This window comes from Numida meleagris, chromosome 4 (assembly GCF_002078875.1).
Source record: "Numida meleagris isolate 19003 breed g44 Domestic line chromosome 4, NumMel1.0, whole genome shotgun sequence".
Taxonomy (NCBI): Eukaryota; Metazoa; Chordata; class Aves; order Galliformes; family Numididae; genus Numida; species Numida meleagris.
In genome coordinates this window covers 65,051,447-65,075,350 of record NC_034412.1, presented here as the reverse complement: position 1 = coordinate 65,075,350, position 23,904 = coordinate 65,051,447, and the positions used below count along the sequence as shown (strand labels likewise).

The 23,904-nt window shown below is 37.1% G+C and overlaps 1 long non-coding RNA gene across 1 annotated transcript in view; it reads left to right on the top strand.

Moving 5' to 3' along the window:
* Positions 1–23,904, top strand: part of LOC110398361 — a 391,001-nt gene that overhangs the window by 298,600 nt on the left and 68,497 nt on the right. The window contains exons 5-6 of the long non-coding RNA XR_002438341.1: positions 16,429–16,516; positions 20,597–20,710. This is a non-coding gene — a long non-coding RNA (uncharacterized LOC110398361). The remainder of the gene's footprint in view (positions 1–16,428; positions 16,517–20,596; positions 20,711–23,904) is intronic.

Here is a 23,904-nt window from a genome sequence, read left to right as displayed (position 1 = left end):
AATGAATAAGAATTAATCACATCCATTTATTCAAAGTCTTTTTCACGTCTTGGAAATTTTACAAATATGCACTAGCAAGTTTTGCTATAGGAAGGGATTTGTCTTAGATAGCACTGACTTCATGGAAGCCAAATATTTGATATCAAAAATTCTTTTGGTCAATAAGCTTTTCTTTCCCAACTGACTAATTGTTTAGAAGAAGAGTTAGTAAACTGGTAGCCTTCTTAAAAAGACGTGTTTTTTTTTTTTCTGCTTATTGCTAGTATTTCTGCATTTAAATAATATATCATGCATTTATTACTAGTGACTGGAGTGCTCCTATAGAAAAACAGCGCTGCTTTATGTCTACATTTTCATTAAAACAGCAGTATGGCAGATAGAATAAAGGTGTACCTTTGGTTGTTGAGCTTCTTGTCTTAGTTTTTTCATGTAGAGGATTAAGTCCTGTGTTTTAGGTGCTGACAGACAAAAGTTCTGCTACGTATGTGAAATATTGCTTATAATATGTGAAAGATGTAGATTATAATTTTCTGCATCTAATTTTTCATTTGCATTTTTCTTTCAGGATACAGTGAGCAAGATACAACTGCAACTTTTCGTCTACTTGAATTAATTTGACCTTGCTGTAATTTGCTGGCTTTGACTATATATTGAGAAACTGTCAGGTAGGGCAGGTCACTTGTTATGCCAGCATCCCACTAGCCAATAGATAAGAGTACAAAAACATGAGCTAGAACAGTTCAATCCATTCCTCTGTCTGAATGTCACTGGACAAAGTCTATTAAAGGATAAAAACATTTCAGATATTAGTGCTTCAGTAAAGTAAGAAAAATATGGAGAAGAGTGGAGATTAATTAGCATCCTTTTTCCAAATAGCTGAGGACATCTTGTGAAAAGCCTTTTAATACTTTCAAAATCAATTACTGTTCATGCTATTTGGTAGCTTTATTTTGTGCTCTAGTTAATACGTAGTACCAAGACAGTCATATATTTTCCATCTTGAATGTATCTTCTGGATGGATCATAGTATGGTTATTTTTTTCAAGAGTTTAGTTTGTAGTGGGATTCATACCTGTAATTTTATCTCACCTTATCTCTTAAACAGGAAGATGCTTGGCTGCTTTGTGGCTGCTTTTTTTTAGCCACTGTTCAGCCTTTCTTTCTTCTGAGATGTACTTATTTGTTTCCTTCTTTGCACTAGTTTTGGGTTCATTACATAGTTTTCACCAATTCTTAAATCCGGGATTGGTACTGCCTTATTTTGTCTTGGCAAACTCGCATTCAAGACTTGGAAGTGAAAATGAAATGAATATATATCTATTGAAAATTAAAATGAAATGTATATCTGGTATCTGTGACCCAGAAACTGAAAAATCTGTATCTAGAAGCTGTAGCAATTTTATTAGTGGGCTATATTATGATATATTTGCTCTTAAACCCAGGGCAAAAAATAGATACAATATTCTTCTCCCATTCCTTCTTACTTTTCAACATACTCTGTTTCAGCTTGGCAGAGATTAAAAAGGTGTGATGCAATCCATTTTGGGTTGTTCAGTAGCTGAAACAAACATAAATGTAGTTGCTGCCCTTTTTATATAGCAAAATATAGATGGAAGTAGTTGTGGTAGCAGGTCCGTGTTTAACAGAAATAGAATCAATAAGGGAACAGCAAAAAGCCAAAAATATTCTGAAAATGTAGTTGTGTTTAGTCTATTTTACCTTAAAGTCTTGACACTTTTAAGGTAATTTTATGATTCTGTGATTCTATGATTCTGTACTAATAAAAATAGGCTGTTGGGTCATTTCTATCAGTTATTCAAAGTTATTCACTCCCATTTGAAAGAAAAAAAAGCAAATTGTATTGGACAGTAGTGACATTGTTTATTTTTTGTGATACTTAAAACAATCAAGAATTTCTTTTGATATGTTAAGTGGCTAAGTTAACATTTCATCAGAAAAGAGAAATCCCAGTTCTATTTGCATTTTTGGTAATAGCCAAATACTTAGTGTTAAAAGAAAAAAGTCTAAAAAGTTGAATGTTACTTTTCATTTTTATAATATGCAAAATTAAAAAGTAAAGCATACGTTTGCTGAGAACATTTGATTTATCACTCTCATGAAGAGAGGAATGTTTCAGAAGAAAATTATCAAGTGGTTCAAATAAATTTGGATGAGGATGTGTGAAACAGTTGAAAGAAAGTAGAACCCCTAAGGAGAGTCTGCTCCTGAATCTCTGTTGAAAACTTTGACTCAAACTTTTTATAGTTGATATTATGCTTGTGGTTTCTGCTGGGATTTGATTGAGAGGTGGTAGTAATGCAATAACATATGCTGCTCTTCTTTACAATTCCCACTCAGTTTTGCAGATCTGAGGAGCAGTGATTTGTTTGCAGGAAAATAATGTCTAGTGAGATCACTGGTGGGGATAAAAGAGGAGGAGAGTATGAGCATGTTCAGCTGAGAGAACCCAAATAATCATAAGTGCCCTATCAAGTAATTAGTACTTGGCTTCCAACTGGTCTTATTGCCTTGGCTTAAAAATCTGACTTTACTATAAGACAGGCCGTAGGGCCGAGTACCCTTGCCAGTAATGAGGAGTATAATGCAAAGTATACCTCCTCAATTTCTGAAGGTGATACGAATTTCTACTGATTGAGGGAGGAACTTATTCCAGAATGATCTGTTATGATATGTAAAACCATGATTTTAGTTATGAATGATTGCATTCTTGAAGACCTTTAATAAAAGGAGTGGAGTGTTCATTTAAATTTCAGAGGGTCTGAACTCTGCACCATTTGGTCTGCAAGATGCATAACCTCTTAGCTGCCCACTGTGATTCTTACAGGACTTTGTCCTTGCTTCCTCCTGTATATTCTTCTTGGTTAATCTGGTTTCATTGTGAAAGAAAATCAATTTGTTATTTTAGTTATTTCCGTGGAGGATTTATACAGCATTGTATACAGCACAAAATACAGTCTATGGAAAAATAATTATATTACAGTAGCTCTTGTTTCCTAGGCACTGTTACATCTCCCAAATAAATGAATAATATGGAAGAGCAGAGTCTTGCTAATCTGCACTCAAGGGAGAATCTTCAGATTTAATTAGCGGGGTTTGAAGGCTGCCCACCTGTGGATATGTTGTGGTAGGAGGGAGCAGGGAATTTTTCAACTCAGAGGATATTCCTGAAGCAAAATGCCCTTTTCTCAGTGTTACAGGACGGAAATCTTTTTCCTATCTGCTCCTGAGCTGTTCAGCCTGTCAGTGCTTTCACACTAACCAAGGAACTATCAGGGACTCCTGCCGGTTACTCCAGCATGGGCAAAAGATTTGCCACCTTTATGGTTATCATCATCTTTTTCTCCCTTGCAGAAAAATCACCCTCCCTTCCCAAGCCATACCAGTGGCTGGATGAGGGAGGGTTAGAAAAGACAGAGCTTGACCTTGAGGGGAAAGGGTGAACCCAGCAGAAATGTGGCAGTGTGAATAAGAGGCTGCTGTGCAACATGATGGCCGGCTTTGGGGTGGCTTTGCAGAAGCTCAGTTTGTCCATGCTGAAGGCTTCAGTCTCTTTGTGTGGTGTTTCCTGTTCTGCATCAGCATGTTTTAGGCAGCTGAGTAATGCAACATTGCTGAGGCAAAACCAGCCATCTCATCTGACAGTAATGCCTGTGGCTACCAAATAGTGTGTTTGTACCTCTAGGACTAAGCACAATTAGGCTTCATCACTGTTAATCAGAATTACAGCTAGGGTTTTTCACCTGTGATAGTAGTTCTTGACTGTGTGGGCTTCAGCTAAATAGCCCACAGACCTGACCATGAGGCTGACAGTAGATATGGAACTTTGGGAAAAGCATCCTATGTGTAAGTGAAGGGTAAAATACTCAGCGTTATCAGGGTTGGCTTTAATGTATGTTCCAAACTGTCAGCATTTAGAAAGATGATAGAGAAAAATGATAGGTGTTGGTAAGGGATAACTCAGTTTATCTATAGTAGAAATGAAATGATGATTTCATATCAAATCCTTGCTAAAAACATCAGTCCCCTTTTCACCCATCCTGTAAAAGCAAACTTTGTCTTTTCAGAAACAGGGAAACATGAATTTTCCATCCTCTGAGAAAATGATCCTGCAGGCAGCTACACCAGCTGCACACTGCTAATTTTGGGTTTTGTTGATGATTATGAAATGTAACAAAGACAACAAAGAGAAAATAGCTTTTTGAATTATAAAAGGATCATTTTTTCTTACAATGTACTTACACTCTGATATACTTGCAGCTGCTATCTGGTTTGCAAAATTGCCACATAATTTACAAGAAACAAAACAGCCTGCTTGGATACTGTAACACTGAGAAGCAACAAATAGCCTATAAAAAGTGTACCTAGGAAAGATTTTTATTAGCAGTAGCATTTGAAGAGCTTTATCTGGTGAATAAAAATTGCATTTTACGTAAACTAAAGTCAGGTAGCAGTCATGCTGTGGCCTCTGTCTGTTCCTATGAGATGTTTCCTCTTGCTCTGTCACATCTCTGTTATAACTTGCATGGGCTCTGCTCTTACTCTTGCATTGTAAACTGCTTGCCTGGGATAAGTACCATGTTCTCTGTGTGTCTGCAGCATAGCTTGCAGCAAGTGCTGGCATGGGGTTATCATAACTTTTTACCTATAATTTATAACTTGAGTGTTACTTGTCATTATTGAATTATGACAACTGTAAAGTAAAATACTTTAAAAACTGAACTTAATATATGTTTTCAAGTTAGATTGTTAGTGAGAAGTAGTCTCACATTGTTCTGCTTATAGATACAGAAGAATGTATGATAGCTCATCCCAAATCACAGGCTTTGCAAAAGAGTAAATTTCAAATGCTTAATGGGAACAACTTCTAGGGAAGCTATGGATATCCTATGCCTGGGAGTGCTGAATGGAGTTTTGGGCCATGTGGCCTAGCAGGTTGAAATTCTGACCATAGCAAGGGGGTTGGAACTAAGTGATCCATAAGGTCCCTTCCGGCCCAAACCATTCTATGTTTCTATGAACTACACTCAAAAATAGCACTGCAGAAGTAAGCATAAGAAAAATTTGGTGAAGAAAAAATTGACTGGACTCCATAGGATCAGGTTCTCCAAGACTTCTCTTCAGATGTAAAGTATCTGATAGGACGAACTAAGGGGCTTTGGCTAAACAGCCCACAGACCCGACCATGAGGCTGACAGTAGATATGGAACTTCAGGAAAAGCATCCTATGGTTCATCCCAGAGATGATCAACAAGGTCCATCTGAGTTTTAGGAGTATGATTCATTAGGATTAATTAGAATAATTTCTAGTTGGTGTCAATCTTCCAACAGCTCTTTTTTTCCTTTTCTTTGTTAGTAGAAGTAGGCAACTGACATTTTTATTAGCAGAATATGTTGAATGAGACATACTTATCAACCAGCATAGAAGCTGTGAGGAGAGTGAATCATATACCTTGCTTTTTATTAGTGTTGTTATTATTATTATTTAGCACGATGTGGATGTTTTCAGCCATGCTATTAGTACTGCCAAGACTGTGCACCATAATGAACGTATTTTATTTCTGTTAATACCTGTGAAGTCCCAGAGTGTTACTTTGTGCGGTGAGACCACCTTGGATGTAAGATTAGACTTTTTTAGCAGCTTGATCTCTATTTCTTGGCCTCTGTTTCACATTTACGTTTTCTGCGTTTCTCAGGTACAAATGCATCTGTGTGTGCAGCTGTAAATAGTTCTGATTTCTTAATGTATACAAAAAGTAGAAATGTTTCTCACTTTTGTAAAGAGGTATGTTAGCACTACTTGGGCATGCACTGAATTTGCAGCTGCAAAATAAAGAAGAAAATATGTTCCACCTCAGTGTTTTGTGGGCATGGATAAAAGCCGAGGAGAAATATTATTTAAATTGAGCTATAGTATTTTATTGCTCCAGACATTTATACTCCTTAATCCAGCCTCGGATGCCATATTTTGGAATAAATGCTTTTACAGTCAAATTTGTGGTTCATGATCATCAATGTGGCTTAATCATTTGAAAAATAGTCCTTAACAATAACCATATAATTAGAATTTTTTAACTATGGGTGCCAGTGATTATCAGCAAGTGGCACTGACTTCAATAGGCCATCCATTCAAATAATTGTTTTCTAAGGAATTTGCACTTAAATGCTCTAAATTATTATTATTTTTTTTTATCCCTAACAGGTAGTCTCCAACTTGTTAGAGTTATCCCAGGTGAAAAGCAAAGCAGTCAGAGCACAAAAATTAGGACAGCCCAAAGTCGTGTAGTTATTCTGGAGTACCTCTGCTGGTGTTGCTTCCATTGGTGCAGTTACTTGCGTGCATCTTAACCTGTGTTTTGCAAAGAGCCGTGCATTTTACAAAACTATCTACCCTAGATATTTAGCAGCAATGGAGGCCTGTCCCCACTGTGAATAACAGAAGTAAAAAGTTTATCAGCTGGATAAACTTGGCCCCAGGCACTATTCTACCTTCTTGGTTGGACCAGGCAGCCTGTGCTCAGGTGACTGTTGAGCTCAGGAGATGTTTCTGCGTGACGAGAAGGTGGTTAGGAGGAGCTGGATACCTGCAGCAGAGTGACAGTCTAGGGTGATACTCTAATGGAGAGAAAGCTTGCAAAGTTCTGTTTGTAAACCAACTTTTTATTTCTGCAAGAAGGCAGGCATATTGCTCAGCTGCCAAGTAACGTGGCTGTATTTAGAACATGGAGAGGCACAGCCAGTTTTCGTCTGATAATGAGAGCTGGGCAATGATAATATTTTCTAACCTCACTGGTGCTTGTTCAGAGCAGTAGTTGTGCCAGGGAGAAGTGGAGCTCAGTTCTCATCACTTTAGCAGGCAGCTTGCTTTACCCTTACCACTTTGTCTTCTCTCTAGAGAATTTAAACTCGCAGGCACTTTGTACTTGTTTTCATTCCTCCCTTTGTCCCTTTGGCGATTTCTCCCGCAGTCACCAGGAGCTGCTGAAGATTTCCTGGCTAGTTTTATCAGAGCTCTACATGCAGGCTGGCACTTGGCTGCACTATATGCTGTTCTGTGGGCTGTGGCATAACAGATAGGAAAGCTAGCAAGCACTGAACTTTTTGAACCAGCGGAGTCCATAAAATATTCTGCACAGGCACATCTAAAAATATTATCTTGAAATTGAAATGAAAATTTTTTTTGAAGTTGTCAACCATTTATAAACTGTAGATAGCTTAAATAAGCAAATAAAAATTTGTTGTAATTTGCTGTAAACAGATTTAATAAAAAGGAACCTTTTAAGCCAAGAATATAATGTAAGTCATCCCATTCCTCTGAACTCATTTAGTTTTCATGAATAGCAATTCAACAGTGAAAAAAACTCATTCATGACAGATCTCTGAGTCACTGTAGAGCCAGGAGCTAGAAGGGAGGAAAATACTTCTTTAATGTTTTAAGAAAGAGCTAAGGAAGAATTGTGAAAACATGGAGCATAATTCTCAGAGGTATACATTTAGTAGAAATTAATTTTTAAAGGGACCATCAGTCATTTAGACAAATATGAAGATTAAGCCAGCTTATTTCCACAAATGCTGATTATTTCTTGACAAATCTGGCTAAGAAAAAAACTTCCAAAAATTGTAGAGATAATGTGGAGAACATAAAGATAGTTGTAATACGTGTGGATCTGGAAAATAAATTTAATGCGGTACTGTGTTCTGTGTAGGATTATTCATTAATCATGTATGAAAGTGCTGTTCTTGAGGATTGAAATCTCAGTGGGTGATTGAAATCTCAGCTCAGAACTAGCTCTGAAAAAAGTAGTATCAAATTCACAGAGGCTAATGCTGCTCATTTTCATGCCATGTACAAATGTCTTGGAGAAAGACTTACAGATGTTGTGCAGAATCCTGACACAGTGTTCAGTCTTGTTGTAACAAAGTTATGGACCTTCAGGAAGGTTGATCTGTGAATTCTGCTGGCATTTTAGATGAAGCTACAGGAATCTGTGAAGTTTTGATGCATTGCCCTGGGGTCATCTGGCAAACCAACTGTGAGAATGAGTGAGCTGTAAAAACGATCAGTGAGAAAGGAGCTTTAGCTGTCGGGGTGTGCTTTCCTCAGACAGATGAGTGACCTGTTTGCAGACTACACTTGGTCAGCTGGGAAAATACAGCAGGCCAGGATGCGTCCCGAGGAGAAAGTGGCTGGGCAACATCACAGAATGATACAACAGGCATCTGATGAACTTGTGTGTGCTGAAGGTGGATTAAAAAAACCTGCATGTGATTGCCCTTGTGTGCCAGCAGAAGGATGTCTTGACTGTTGTACTGCTTTGGAGATTTGCTGGAAGTTATACCTTGTCCTGAATGCCCCAGAACTTGTCACGAGGTATCCTACTCAATTTCCAGGTGTGAAGCAGCATTAGGATTATGGTGTGACCAAGACTAAAAGGTCAGGAGAACACTAATATGTACAAATACAGGGCTAAAGCTGGAAGTCAAAAGAAATATGTGGCCTTTTTAACTAAGGCCTGCGTTTGTTCATCTATCCATCTTGGTTTTTTTTTCTGCTACTTCTCAAATTTGAGGCAACAAAAGCAATAAGCTTCTCTCTCTGTTTAACATATATATCCTGCCTATCTATATTAGCTTCCTTTGATGATTCCTTAATAGAAGAATGCTTCTAAGGCCTAAAATCTCAGACTTTACTGCCTTTTAATTTGGGGTGATCTAAGCAGAACTTCCAGGCTAAAATCACTTCGCAAATCTGCAGTGTAAGGTTTGGTTAATGTTATCTTGTACAGATCTACAGCACTATGTGAAACTATGATTCAGATTTTTATACTGATGGATTAATTTCTCACTGTCTTCCACAGAGGAGGAAAAATCCCTTCTTTGTAGAGCTCATTCATTTTTACGTATCCTACAGTGTCATATCCCTCCCCTCTCTATTAACACAAAGACTTCTTATATTTTATATGCCTGTAAAAAGCAGCAGGCTTCTCTCCTAATCAGTGTTGTGTAGGTTCATCGCTGGAGGGCCTAGGTCATTAGTAAAAAAGGTCATTACTTGATGTTCCCAACACACAGAGACTTTCAGATGATCCCTCCCTCCTTCTTTTAATCTCCCAGTGGCGAGAAACAGATCTGGCCTCCTGTTATTGAAGTTGTTTTATTTTTTAAAGTATAAACTGGTGAAATCCTGAAAACAAAAGCTCTATAATTGTCATCATATGTGCATAATAGATGTGAATGTGAGAGCACAGGAAACCTGGAAGTGGAGAAACAGGGAAGATAATTATGCATTTGCTATTACATTCACCTCAAGTTCTTCCAAGGGGCTGAATCAAATGCTGAAGGAAAATCCCATGGAGCCCTGAGGCTCCATGTCATGCCTGCCCTCATTACCTTACTTCTTAGCCTTGTCTGATTCCTAGCATCCTAATTGAAAAGAAACTTTGTAGTAAAAGGATGTGTTTGAATCACTTTGAAACCCAAGCTCCTATGGTATTTTTCCCACCAATTGTTTCTCTCGGATCTTTGAGCTTATTAAACAAAACGATCTTCTGAGGCTTCGTGGAGTGCAGGCATAACTCTGCTGCCCCCAAGTAAAGGGAAAAATAGCAAATTCTAAACACGATGTTTTGTTCAGGATTTTAATCAGCTTGGGTTCCGAGTGTTAACTCATCTCTCATATTTTCCTTCCCCCTCTTGTTTCACCTTCAATCTTCACCTCTGTCTCCACGATTAAACAAATGATATATATTTAGTGGGGATATTTTTTAATTTTTATACTGAGAATATATATATATATTATAGTGAACCTAAATGCTTTATTTGTACAGAAATGAGAATATTCTCCTGGGGGTGGAAGAAGGTATTTTTTAGTTGATCTGGATAAAGTCTCATTCTTGCAACTTGCATTTGATAAGAGCAAGATGGGTAAAGACTTAGGTGCAAATCTAATTCTGCTTCTTTATCCTCACCCCTCTCCCCACTCCCACCCCCCCCGCTGCTTCTATTTTGCAGTGCTTAGAGAAGTGTGTGGCTGTAGTTCACTGGCAAACTGCAGATTCTCTCCTGAAGTTTGTGTCTTCCAAGATTTTGCTGAGAGTTATTAAAATACTTTTGAGGGATCTTTGGGAGAGGGGGAAAGTTAAATGCATATAACTTGAGACAAGGGTCAGACTTAAAGGTCCAAGGGTGACGGAAAGCAAGCACTAATAGCCCCTGAAGTCTACATTCATTAAATTTTTGGACAAAACTTAAATTTTGTTGGCCACCTGAGTCATTGCTGGATATTCTTCAGCTTTTCAAATTGCTTCCCTTGCTGAGAGGAGTGCATTGAAAGAGAAGTCCTGCATAAGCTGATCCCACCCCTCGTACTTCATCTCCTCTTTCCTCCAAGCAAGACCCTGTTCAACAGCCTGTAGCACTTCTTTTCCCATGACACTGGAGCCTGTTCTGCAGTTCCATACCTGCCCTTATAGTTTAATTTTTTAAGAAAAATGGTAGCTGGCAAAGCTTATTGGAAAAACATCAAAAGGAATTGTCAAGCAGACACATGAAAGGAAAATAAGTGTTGATTCGAATGACTTCCAAGAAAATAAATATTTTGTCAATTTAAAGCCACTTGCATCTTCCACAGCTAGCTTTTAAGGTATTGCTTTATAAACACAGTTCTGGAACACACAAGAAGTTTCTGGTGATCAATGATAATCAGTTGCATTTTGAAGAAAGCTTTTTTTCTTCATTAAGAAACATAGTGGTATTCACAACTGCTCTGTTACTGCTTTGTATGTTCAGAGACTGACCTTTAATAAGGTTTAGTAGTGATGTTTTCCTCAAGTATATTTAGGGACCTTGAGGAAGCTTATAAATGGAAAGCTTTGCAGCGGTGTTGGTGTCCTCACTGTGTGGATAGGTCACTTGTGGCAGAAAGATAATAAAAGGCCTTCTCTGCTTTGCATGACAATTTTATTCGCCAGTTTGCAGGTATTTACTCATCCTAGGTTTCAGAATTTCTTTTAAGCTTTAAGATATCTGTTTTGGAGACAGGTGGAGTTGTGTGGGGAAGGAGTCTTGGAGAACTGTCAGTCCAAAAGAAAATTTGACTTTATTTTGAAATGGTCCTATTCACATGATGTGCAACTGCTCTGCGCTGACTTACAGCAAGAGGAGAAAAGCAAAGCAAATTTAAGTCAAATGCTTCTGAGAGGGATCTTTTTTTTGCATGCCTGAACCTGATATGGGAGATGAGCTACTTTCACTGAGAAGTTCAGAGGATAAGAATTTTAAATGGTAGATTTCTTAAGACTCAAAACGAAGCAAAAAGTCAGTTTTATTTCTCCCAAAACACAGAGGTGTTCATTCACTGCAGTGTTATTCTGTTCTCTGGCGTGTAATTTCACCGAACAGAATCATGTTGGGTAGAAAAGGCCTCACGGTATTCATTTTAAAATAAAATGATTTGTAGAATTAGTAGGATTTCAATGATTTCATATTGGCTAATATTACTACTTCCTTGTCTGTGCAATTAGATTTTATCTTGTTTTATGAAATTTTTTATTTGTTTTATATACTTGGGTTCATAAATATGGAATAGATTTAAAGTGTAAAATTATGTGGATATTAAAATACATGTTTATCATTTGCATACGTTTCACTGCCACCAAGCCAAGGTGAATAAAATATTGAAGGTATATTCGATAAACAGGCACCCAGAATTTATTAGAATTATAAAGATACTTATAGCAAAATAATCCCAACTTTATTTTAAATTATGAATTAATTTATTCCAGAAATAAAGGAATAATAAAAACTTTGGTGCATATTGAAAACAGAAATATTTTTAATTGTATGTGGTTTAATGACTCAGGAGATGAAATTAAAAACAAACAAACAAAAAAAACCCCAGTATTTGGTGTTAACTATTCCTGATTAAAATTCAACTGTCTTCAAAAATTCCATGCAAATCTAGGTCCCTTAAAAGAAAAAAATGACCTAAGCAGAGTGTAAGGTACTGTTCTCAGGTGAATCTGTAGGTATAATAACATGTGGTTAAGAGAAAGAATCTGAAGAGGCTGTAATTACTGTGCATTGTGAGAGAAAGTTCCCTCTGCCTGGAACAGTCCCTCTGCACAAGGATCAATGAGATTTCCCCAGCCTAGGGGGTGGGATTTGGTTGAGCTGAAATGAACTGTGCAGTGGGGAAGAATCCTGCATTCTTTAGTTATTTTTTTGAAATTGCATCTTGCTTACAGAAAGGTAATCAAGTAAAAAACAACAGGAAGAACGTAAGCCGTACCTGGAAAGATTACTATTTAGGATAATACAGGAAGTGTTTGCTGTGGGTGTAAAATTGACTGCTTAGGCAAAGCTTTTAGCAAATGTTAGTGACTGTTAAATCACATAATCATTTACGTCCAGTGGCTTAGGACAATCTGTATCCTTCCACAGAAAGATAAAAGCCAACTGATCCATGTTAGACTAGCACTGATGAGAGTGTGTTGTTTTTGAGAAAGCCATTGGAATTTTTTGCATTTTAAATGCACTGGTTGGTGCATTACAGCTGGCTGCTGCAGTACAATTCCCATCATTTACTTAGAAACTTATGAGCTTTCTTCTGATATGGGTTCTGATTTTTTGGCTGTAAGGGACAACAAATGTAATAAATGTGCCCAAATCACACTTATATCGCCTAACTCAGCGAGTTGAAAATTACCACTAACTGCTTCATTTATTTAGTAAGGCTGATTGCGCTCAGTAGAAGCTTTCTGCATTGTAGGAAGAATAGAGCTTCTTAATCTAACAGATATTTGAGGATTTTCCTGAATGATAGCTACTTGCTATGAGCCTATCTGATCAGAAAAATATGCTGATGTTTGCTATTACAGACCATTATAGTCATAGGCATAGTATTACCATGCAGCTTAGCAGGCATCATGATGCAGGCTCTGTAAGATCATTTGGGACATCTAATTTCCACTGAACTGAAGAACAATAAAAAAAAAAAAAAAAAAAAAGAAGAGGTGGATTTATCAGAGTTGCTTCTTTATGAAAACAGTCAGTAGTAACCTAGGATGTTGAACTATGCGATCCTTTGTAATTGACCAGAGCCTTGAAACAGATTTTTGCTGTAACTTGAGTTTATCCAAATACAGAAACTACCAGATGCTGAGCAGGGTTAAAATGAGCATCAGGATTTAGAACTGAAATAACTGTGTAATCCAGCTGGATTTTTGGGTAGGCTTTAGGACCTGGTCTAAAACTCAGTTCTCACTAGTAGACTTTGATTCACATCCGTTAGCAGGGATGCAACAGATATAAATTGCCATTCTGGTATCAAAAACAGAATGGTGATTTTTTTGTTTTTTCTTTTTTCTTCCCTTCACCTCCTAGACTTAAAGTTTTACCCCTAATTAGATTACAGATCTCTCACATGACTGCTCTGCCATTAACCTGCACTTGCTTTCTTTGGAGCTAATGAGTGGGGAAGACCTAGAAAGAAGAGAAGCAATGAAGATCATGTTAATAAAATCCATCTTCAGAGCTGTTACAGACTTCAGTCAGAATGGGAATAAATTGGGGCTCAGGACTCTGGGTTGTAAGAGGCTGTAAAAATGCTCTATGTCTTGTTTTCTTTGGGATGTACCATTACACTCTTATTTGCTCTGTTTGAATGTGCAGTTTAGTAAAAACTAAGCTGCTCTGACAGCAGTAGGGATAGCCTATGTAATTCACAAATTCTTACTGTGACTGTCTTGTTTTGCCTTTATTTCTCCTAAACCATGTGTCACTTGCCAGGCTTTCAGCAGGTGTGGGGAAATACTTAATTTCTCTCCATCTCTAACACACAGTTGGAGGTTTTATGGTTTTCTTTTTAATTTTTCTAAAGTTGAAATGGAAGAATTTGGGGTCAGGAAATAAAGCAAAGATGTAGCTTAGATTCTGATTTAGGTGGAAAAAGAGCTGATATTTTATAGAATCATAAATGGTCTTGGTTGGAAGGGACCTTAAAGTCCATCTAGTTCCGACCCCTCTACCATGGGCAGGGACACCTCCTGCTAGACCAGGTGCCCAAAGCCCCATCCAGCCTGGCCCTGAACACCTCCAGGTACAAAGCATCCACAGCTTCCCTGGGCAGCCTGTTTCAGTATCTCACCACCATTGTATCCAAGAATATCTTCCTAGTGTCTACCTTATCTCAGTTTCTACCTTATTTTAGTTTAAAGCCCCTTGTCCTATCACTACATGCCCTTGTAGAAAGTCTCTCCCCATCTTTCTTTAGGCTCCTTTAAGTATCGAAAAGCTGCAGTAAGGGCTCCCCAGAGCCATCTCTTCTCTAAATAACACTACCTCTCATTCCAGGATGCAGTTATTACTGATTTTAATATAAATAAAATATAACTGCAAGTTGCATCATCTGAATATGTAGATACCTGTGATAGCTTGCGGAATAAATAATCTATTTAAATAACTTGATAATTTATTCATGCCTTCAAACTGAGGTTGGTATGATTAAAGCCAGCACTGAATTGGGAAAACTCTGAACATATGAAAACAAAACAAACTTATCCTAAGCCCTAGGTTATGAAAACTTCAGTTCCTTAACCAGGGACTATTTCTGTTTTCTTATGACAAAAAAAAAAAAACGAGGCAGATTGAAGATAAAGAAAAAAAAGAGGGGAAAAAAAGGACAAAAACCCCACTTTTTTGAAAAAAAAGCCCAAATCTTTTAAGTCACTTTTAAGTCCTTTTGAATCTGCTGAATCTCTTTAAGGAGTAGAGAGGAACAAGATTCTTGTGGTATTGTTGGGGTCATCTCATGAGCCCAAGTGTTGCTCACACAAGAGGTGGCTGCTGAGCAGGGCTTGGCGGGTCACAGTATTAAACATGAGTACTTACAAGGATATTTGACCTGAATGTATCAGAGTGTTCACTGTTTGACCTACTACTATTGTCCACTTCAGAACTCTCCTAAATAATTGTATATAGATTTAAGTGAAGAATACATTGATTAAAAAGCAGGAACTTAACACTGATAAGTTATCTTCCATATGTACTTTGAAAATATTTTACTTAAACAGCATAGTATTTTCTAATTTATTGCAGCTTTGTTTTGGTATATGAAGTAATGATGAACTTAGTGGCCAAGATAGTAGTGTTCTAGTAGCTTTCCTCTTTGAGCCAGGGCTATCGACTGAAACTAACAGAAATGGTCTGAATTTAATTACAGCTTTAGGATCTTAGTTCTCTAGTAAAATGTCAACAATTTTCCCACATGCTGCCTCCTAGGTTAGAATAAATAAATAAATTGCTGGCAGAAGGTGGAAACCAGCTCTATTTTAGATATGTTATTTGGAAAACAGAAGCATGTTCTTGAAAAATCAACAAGTAGCAGGCACATTAGTTTCAAGGAGGTTTTGTAGATGTTTCCATTTTTTTTCCCCCTTCTTATAGGATTTAGAACTAGGCTGCTGGTAGGTTTGAGATTGCTGTTGCTCACCATCCCAGTAGCAACATATTTGTACTCTTTGTACTCTAATGAGATGAAATATGAGCTTTATTTTGGTCCGCCTATTAAATCCAAGTTATTCAGCTGGTTCTTTTAAAGGTTTTCTTTCAGCGCGTCTATTTAAAAGGGCTTTAACAAAAGAATTTTCCTAAAAAGTTTCGGAGAAGATGCAGAAAATCAAGTCACACAGTTATCAGATCCACGAATTTATTTTATATCAACGTGAAATACAACTGGCAACAAGGTTTTATGTACTTTGAATTTCTGAAGAAATCATAAATGGTGTTACATGTACCCAGATTGGAATATCAATCTGATACTAGCAGTCAGCCCAGGTTTCAGTAGAATACCAATGTTCCTGTTTATATAGAAATTAATTGGAAGTTTTCCCATAACTGGGTTGGATATTTCTTTCACATTTATATTCTGCAAATTTTTCCTGGAGGATCTAGTAGTTGTTTTGCTGCATTTGTAGCCCACCATTTCTATAGGTTGGTACTTTTGATTCAACTTTTTTTTACCTTTAGCAGGGCCAGTAATGACAATGGAGTCTTTAACTGGGAAAGACTTAAGTACAAGTTATATTAATTGGCATTAATTTAAATAAGCATTCAGTAATTTCTGAAGTGAGTCTTTGGTAAAATTTGAATTAAATAGTTAGAGTAACATCAAGTAGGAAGGCAGGCATGAGCCATCCTGTGTCGTCTCTGATTTTTGGCAGGGAGAAAAGGCTATGGAAGGGAGTCGTTTTTTAGATTATTCAGTCAACCAGTTTCATTGGTTTCAGGAGTGTTTTGAATAGCAACCAGCACTTTGGAAATTATTATTGTTCTATTGTTCTAACACCAGTTACTTCTGAAGTGAATGCTATCATGCTTCTGTTCAATAATGTATACACGTTTTTATTTCAGGTCACTGCTATTTGAGACTGTAATCTTTTGGAAGGTTTTTCTGCTTCAAGAATAAAGCTGCATATGGCTACACCACTTATTTCATATTGTAAGTTTTTGTGTTTTTGTGTGCTATGCAAAATGGCTTTCTCTTGAAAAATTACAGATTTGACACTCAGTGTTTATGCCATAAACAAAGTCTGGTATAGAAAGCAGTATTTGTCTAGACAAACCCAAGACAGCTCTTGTATAGTTTAAATGAAAGTATTTCTCAATATTCTGTAACAAGGTTTTGTTCTGGTTTCAAGGGTACGAAAAGAGAGGATGGAGGAGCAGTAAGTGATTCTACGATGTTGAGGTGAACCAGTATAACTTACTTGAATGTCTCCGGTTTTGCTTTGGCTACCTACAGAAGTGTATGACACCTCTCAGGGTTTGCATGTTCCCCCTGCCAAAATACTGTGTTAGCATGGCTGTGAGTGCCATGATAGATAGAGAAGGAAATGGTAGGAGGAGGTTTGAAAACAACAGAGGAAAAAGAAAGGGAATAAAATTAGATAGTAATAATAATAAAAATATCAAACAGCTAATGAGAATTATTCACTGGAATTGATTCTACCGGATGTCTAGTAGGAAGTTTACATGTAAAACGTGTAGCAAAACCTTGGTGTGCAGTGAATGCAATGAAGGGCGATATAATGTAGATATATAGAGCTCCATTCCTAAAAATTATAGTAACTTGCATTAGTCAAATACCTTGATGAATATGGAAGGAATAGAGATGATATGGCAATCTGAAGGTAAAAAGTAAAATTCAAAGTCAGAATGAAGTGTGCTTTATGCTAAATGCCTATAAAGGGTATGAAATTCAGGATAGTTGGCAGCTGAGTTATGTAGTAGAGTAGGGAGTAGTGAGAGATCTTACATTTCAGAGTCATAAATATGTCTGAAACATGCTTAAAGTACCTCTTATAACATTTGTCTGCATTTTTTTTCTGACAAAACATTTTTCCATTTAAAGAGGTGGAAATGTTCATGAAAAAGTTTCATTTCCCTCCAGAATAGAACTTTACAAGTACACAAAACCTCTGTTGCTTGTGGTTGCTTTTTTTTCTTTCTTGTATTTGAATATCAAACTGAAAAGGAATAACAAACAAAAAAAGAGTAGTAGTGTTCTTGGAGGAAGAAGAGAAATAAGGAACAATTATATACTTAATAATATAGGCAGTAACATAAAAGAATATCTGAAGTCAGGAAGATCAAGTTATGTGTGTATATATGTGTACATATATTTGCATATGTGGTAATAAAATGTATGAGATTTTAGTTGTGAAGCAGCAGGTTGTGCTTCTGGATTCAGTTACGTTTTCTAACTGCTAAAGGAAACATAACTGACTTATCCTGTGGCAGCACACAGGAGCAGGCGTCCTGCGCCACAGTCAGACTGTATTAGGTGAAATTAGGTAGAAAATTAAAAGATGATTCAAGCACTTTTCTAGAACAGCTTTCTGTTTGTTTTTTTTTGTTTGTTTGTTTGTTTTATTTATAGGCATTGGTGATTTTCCGTGAGTCAGAAATATGGCATGGTAAGCTCTGGGATCAGTTCACAAGAAATAAAGCCACGTGGACAGATTGCTGCATCTCTGTAGTCTGTGACTCAGTTGGACCGAACTCTGCACAGTTGTAACAAACTGCAGGTCTGGCTTTGGCAGTTAGAATTAAAGTACTTGGTTTCATTAGTACTGAGATTAACAATAATCTACTTATGTACGATTATTTAAAGGTGCTTAGAGCTTTAGAAAAGAAGAATTGTTTTGTAGGACAGTTAAACTGGAGACTATCCCACAGGAGATAGATTAGCAGTCTGTATTTGGATTAGGGTACAAATCTATTTTTAAACTTTCTGAGCTGTGAGGCTGTAATAAGAAACTCTAATACTGAGTACATGGAGGTTCTGTAATGAGCGGAGAGGGTGAAGTGAGCACACTGTCTTTAAAGACTAAATGTACGCTCTAATTTTTCTATTCCCTCAGTGCTCTGCTTTCATTCAGCACCACAAAGAGTTTCTCCCAATGCAAACACTGGTTCTAGAGCAGTGTAAAAAAGCAAGATTAGCAAACAGCATCACCCTTAATAAGAAAATAAAAAGATGCAGTAGCAGGAATCACTGAAAAAGTAATGGAATTGTAAGCTTTGGCAGTGCTGGCTGAACTATTTAGAGAGGTTGGTAAAAATGGAATTAAAAGATGTTATAGGGGTTTAGGTATTTATAAACAATAACAGCTTTTCCAAAATGAGATCACAGCACAAAGGCTGCCTCTGCTTCTAGATAAATAAATAGGAGATGAGGGTTAGCAGCAGCCCAGATGCAGACAAACAGTTGATATAGGTGTTGTCCCCATGGAGAGAGTCAGCAGCGCAGCACAACCTGCAGGAGTAAAGTGGGAGAGAACAAGCTTCTTCATCTGGCTTATCCACCCAGAAGCACATGGTGGCTCAGGGGGAATAGCAGTGGCTATTGCCACAATTGTGCTCGTACCCAGACTACTGCCCTTACTTGCATCTTCTACCATAATGCTGACAAAGTTTTCATTTGCCTTTCAGGTTAATATTTTTACTAATAATGGAAAACACTTTTAGAGATGGCTACAATTGTTTTCCATTCTTTACCTGGGCTCTTTAGGGTGCCTGTAACACTTAGGCATCATCTCTTCCTGTTTGAAGAGCTGGCTTGAAGGAGGCCTTTGTCCAAAAACCCTGTTTGACCTGAGTGGGCTCAGTTTGCAAAGCTGTCTGCACGTCACCTGTGGGGGTGCTTTTCTGTACCCGTAGTTCGTAGCAGACCTGCCACCCCCAATTCAGCATCTTTTCCTTTCATCTTCAGAAGATTTCCAGTCCTCTCCCCCTTTATTTCTTAAAAGGCAGAAGAAAGACAAGAGTCTCACTGTTCAGCAATAAAGCATGTTAGACACTTCTTATTTCTTTCCACAGCCGTTCAAGGACTCGGGTTTGCAAAAACATGTACAGTATAAACATAGGTGGCAGGTGAGGAGAAAGCAGCACTTAAAAGAAGCTGTAAGTTTTTTTCATGTTTGTCACTAAATGTAAGAAACTTCATGTAATTTATTAGCTTTCCTTCTCACTTCTTTTTTCTCCTTCTGAGGAAAAACCTGTGATCTGATCATTTTTAGAAGCCACTGGAAAGAATGCTAAGAATTCCCATTAGCTACTTTCTCACAGGCAGGAAGCCATGTATGTCAGGTGAAAATCTGAAACAAAGAGTAAGGGTTATTTCATTTTCTTATGTTTAAAAAATATTTTTCCATTGGAAGGTGACACATTCCAAATGAAATAAATGAGTTACCACCGGCAGTCTTGCAGTCCACCAGGCTTGTTCCCTTTCAGCTCTGCTACAATGCAATGCAGATAACTTAAGTTCAGAGAAAGCTGATCTGGCTAATTTACTGCACCTGACTGGTTTGTATGTTGGAGGGGAAACAATCAAACAAATCAGATTTTCTGTCAGCAGCATGTTGGTTTTGTCAACTGTAATACCCAGGTGCAGGTTCCCATTTCCAAACTCCTGGTCATTAGCAGCTGAGTTACCAGAGTGGTGAGAAATACAGTCTGCAGGCATTGGAGTGACAGCTGCAACACTCACAAAACTATCCTGCCAGCCAGTGCACGGAACTCCCCAGACTCCTCAGTGGAAGGAAATATTTTCCTGCTATCTCCTTAAGAAGTTGGATTGAAGTACCTAAACTGGTAGTTAGAAGTAATGAAATAGAGAGGGAATTCTATTGAAATCAAGAAGAAGGTGATGTTCTTCCAGATAAGCTATAGTTATGCAAAACTTTAGATTCTCCATATTTTAGTTTCTCAGGAACAGAGCAGTAGGAAAAACTATTAATGAAATGGGAAAACAAACAAACAAACAAAAAAACCAAGAGAGGCTTCATTTTTATCTGCATTTAATTCCTCTAGATATTTTATTTATCTAATCATTTTATTATTCAAGAGATGTAAGTCTCCCAAATGAGAATCCTGAAAAAAGGGCTTGTCTTCTAGCATGTGTTGACTCTCAAATTTTCTTTCTTTAAGAGAATAAGTTTTGTTAAAAAAAAAAAAAAATGAATTGCCTTTACCAATTAAGTTTCTCATCATTGATATAATTAACTTCATGTTTTAGTAGGTGATGCTCCTGATGGAGGAAGATGGGGATGGCACTGGATTCTGTGACAGAAGGAAAGAGTGCAGGAAATAACTCCCCAGTTCGCTTGATTTTTACCTGATGATTTACAAGGTATGTAAATGAGGAGACAGCCACAGAAGGTACCTTTAATGGCATCTTAATGCATCATGGAATTTACGACAGGGCATGAATAGCTTGTGCACTCAACTGTTGGAAGCAGATGCTGCCATAATTCTACTTAATACTCAGTAGCAAAGTAAAGCATATTGTTTTTTGTAGAAATGTTTATGAAACATTAATAAGAATAACATGCACCATTCAATGCTGGCCATATAATGTGAAATCTTCTTATAAATATTGATGAGGGTGACATTTGGGTTCACTGTATAAATTGATTACAAGTAGCACTTCTGAGATTCTCTGTCATTTCTTCCCATCTTAGTCACACTGGGATCCTTAAAAGAGGTAGAATAGAGAGGAGTCAGTATCATACATATCTAACATAAGAGCAGCTTTCAGACAGAGAGACTTTGTTAATAGCACAGGATGTTTTGTAGTTTGAAACCAGGACTTTTCACCAATTTTTTACTACTGATTTGAGAGGAATCATTGAACTTCATTATATCTAATGTCTCACACCTATCTATCTATTATACATGTATAAATTCTAGATTTATTTGTGTTGATCTTTGGCTTCCATTAGAATCATAGAATCATAGAATTGCTCAGGTTGGAAAGGACCTTCAAGATCATCAAGTCCAACCGCAACCTAACCATACTGCTCTAACAACCCACTGCTAAATCATGTCCCCAAGCACCACATCCAAACGGTTTTTAAACACATTCAGGGATGGTGACTCAACCACCTCCCTGGGGACCCTGTTTCAGTGCTTAACAACCCTTTCTGTAAAGAAGTTTTTCCTGATATCCAACCTAAACCTCCCCTGACACAACTTGAGGCCATTTCCCCTTGTCCTGTCACCTGTCAGCACTGAGAAGAGACCAGCCCCGCTCTCGCTGCAATCAACTTTCAGGTATTTGAAGAGAGCAATGAGGTCTCCCCTCAGCCTCCTCTTCCCCAGACTGAACAGCCCCAGTTCCTTTAGTCACTCCTCGTAGGGCATATTCTCCAAGCCCTTCACAAGCCTTGTTGCCCTTCTTTGGACCTGAAATTAAAATTAAAATTTATTAAATAAAAAAAATTTATTAAATTTATTAAATAAACTTTGGAAAATATTCAGTTTTCTACAGGTAACTCAACTGTCCAAGTTAGTTCTTCACTATTACTGGTTATGGGTATTTCATGTGTTGTAAATTTGCAAAAGAAGCTTTTATCCCCTTATGTGTATATACTTGATTTACTGATTACAAAGATTATATATTCTGTCTTTCTCTTTTAAGTAGTTTGAATCAGCCTTTGAACGCACACATCTCTGACATGTTTATCAATGGTACTCGGCTGACAATAAAATATTTTACTACGTTTTTCTGGTTGAAATGGGAGATTCAACCTGTGATATTCTTTTTTTTTCCTTCCTTTTCTTTCTTTCTCTCTCTTTTGAAATCTGTCTTAACTGCTAAATATTCTTCACTGTTTAGGGTCTTATTTTTATTACGAAATTTCCTGAAATGATCAGAAAAATGTGAAAGTTTTGATAGGATTGGAGGCATCTTTATTTTTCACATGCAGAATTAACTCTTGGAAAAACTATGCACCAAATCTTCCTGAAGAGCACTGCAAATGATTCAGTAAAATTGGATGTAGGAGAAGGTGATTTTTGTTGTATTGATGAGCTTCAAATCAACCATGATTGAATATCTGTGAGGCTGGAATGAGTACTATAGTATAAAGCCTTTGGAAGACATCTCTGGAGATGCTTTAAGTATTTGGCAAAGATGAAATGTCTAGTGGACCTTGTTGCACAATGACCTGCCAGGATCTGTTCTAAATGTTGCAAATTGTGATGATTTGAACTGTTTGAAAAATGACCTTTTCTCTCCTTGGAAAACTCTGAATTTCTGGCTGAAAACCAAACCATCATTTTTTTTTGCTATGAATTTTTAGTATTTGTATCTGGGATTGCTGTCATGGTATTTCGGAGGAGTCTTACTCCAGTGGCTCATATGTCCACCTATACTGTTAATGCACTCCCAGCCAATTTATACATGCCAGAAGACATCACCATCTTTTGTATAAGCATCTAGCACCTATTGAAGAATGAAGGTATGGTAGTAATTTATTTCTAACTGCAGTGAAATGCTCCAGTGACATATCTGAATCAAAATAGTTATTTCCCAGGTGTTGTTTTGGAAAAATTTTTTGATTCCATTTTTTGATGGAAAAATTTAGAAAGCAAACACATAAATTTAATTGAACTGACAGTTTACTGTCAAATGTTTTTTTTTTTTTGAAAAAGCACTGTGTGCCATTGACACTCACAATATCACTGCTAAGCTGCTCGTTGGAGAGGGGAACACTCAGGTAGCATTTATTGTGTGGTAAGTGAGAATTTTCTGTGAAAAATTAACCCAGGAAGAAAATGTAGCCCAGGTTGTTGTCTTCTCAATGTGGAGCTGGAGCTACTAAAATGCAGGGTGTTTTCTTGTCTGCTTAATTCAGTGGAAAGGTTGCTGTTAAGAGTCAGAACTCAGTACCATGTTATGTAAGTTCTCTGCTTTTAAATATGTTTTCATTAGGAAATCTATACAGTGTTGGCAGAAATTAATACTGACTTAATGATACTCTGTGATGAAGTTATATTTCAGAAAGCCTTGCACATTTAACTCATTAGTGTTTCTGAAAGAGAATGACATTTTAAACTTAGTGCTCTGTACAGCCTTTAAAAGTTAAAATGAGACACAATTCAAATACATAGGAAGGAAATTTTAAATAAAAAAAAACTGTCAATAGTCATGGTTTCTACACTTGGATAAGTATTTAAGCACTAGTTTCTTTACTGTTTCCTAGGATTTAATATGAAATAAGTTGTTTTCTACAGGGTGTGTTGAAATGCTCTAAGTACAAATAATTTCCTGTTAGCTGCAAAAAAAGTTGCAAAAGATTTGAGAAGTAGGCAAAGTGATCTAATGTATTTTCTGTCTTTGATTAGTAAAGATCTTATTTTCTAGTTTCATGAAGCTTGGCTCTGATATCAGGCACTTTTGAATCACTTGTTATCTTTGACTAAATCTGGCAGTTTTTTCTTCCTTTTTTCTTTTTTTTTTTTTTCTCTTTTTCTGCTAGTGGGGACAGGGGTAGAGGGACAAGACAATGTGTTTAGGTAGTGTATTGCAACTGTAATAAT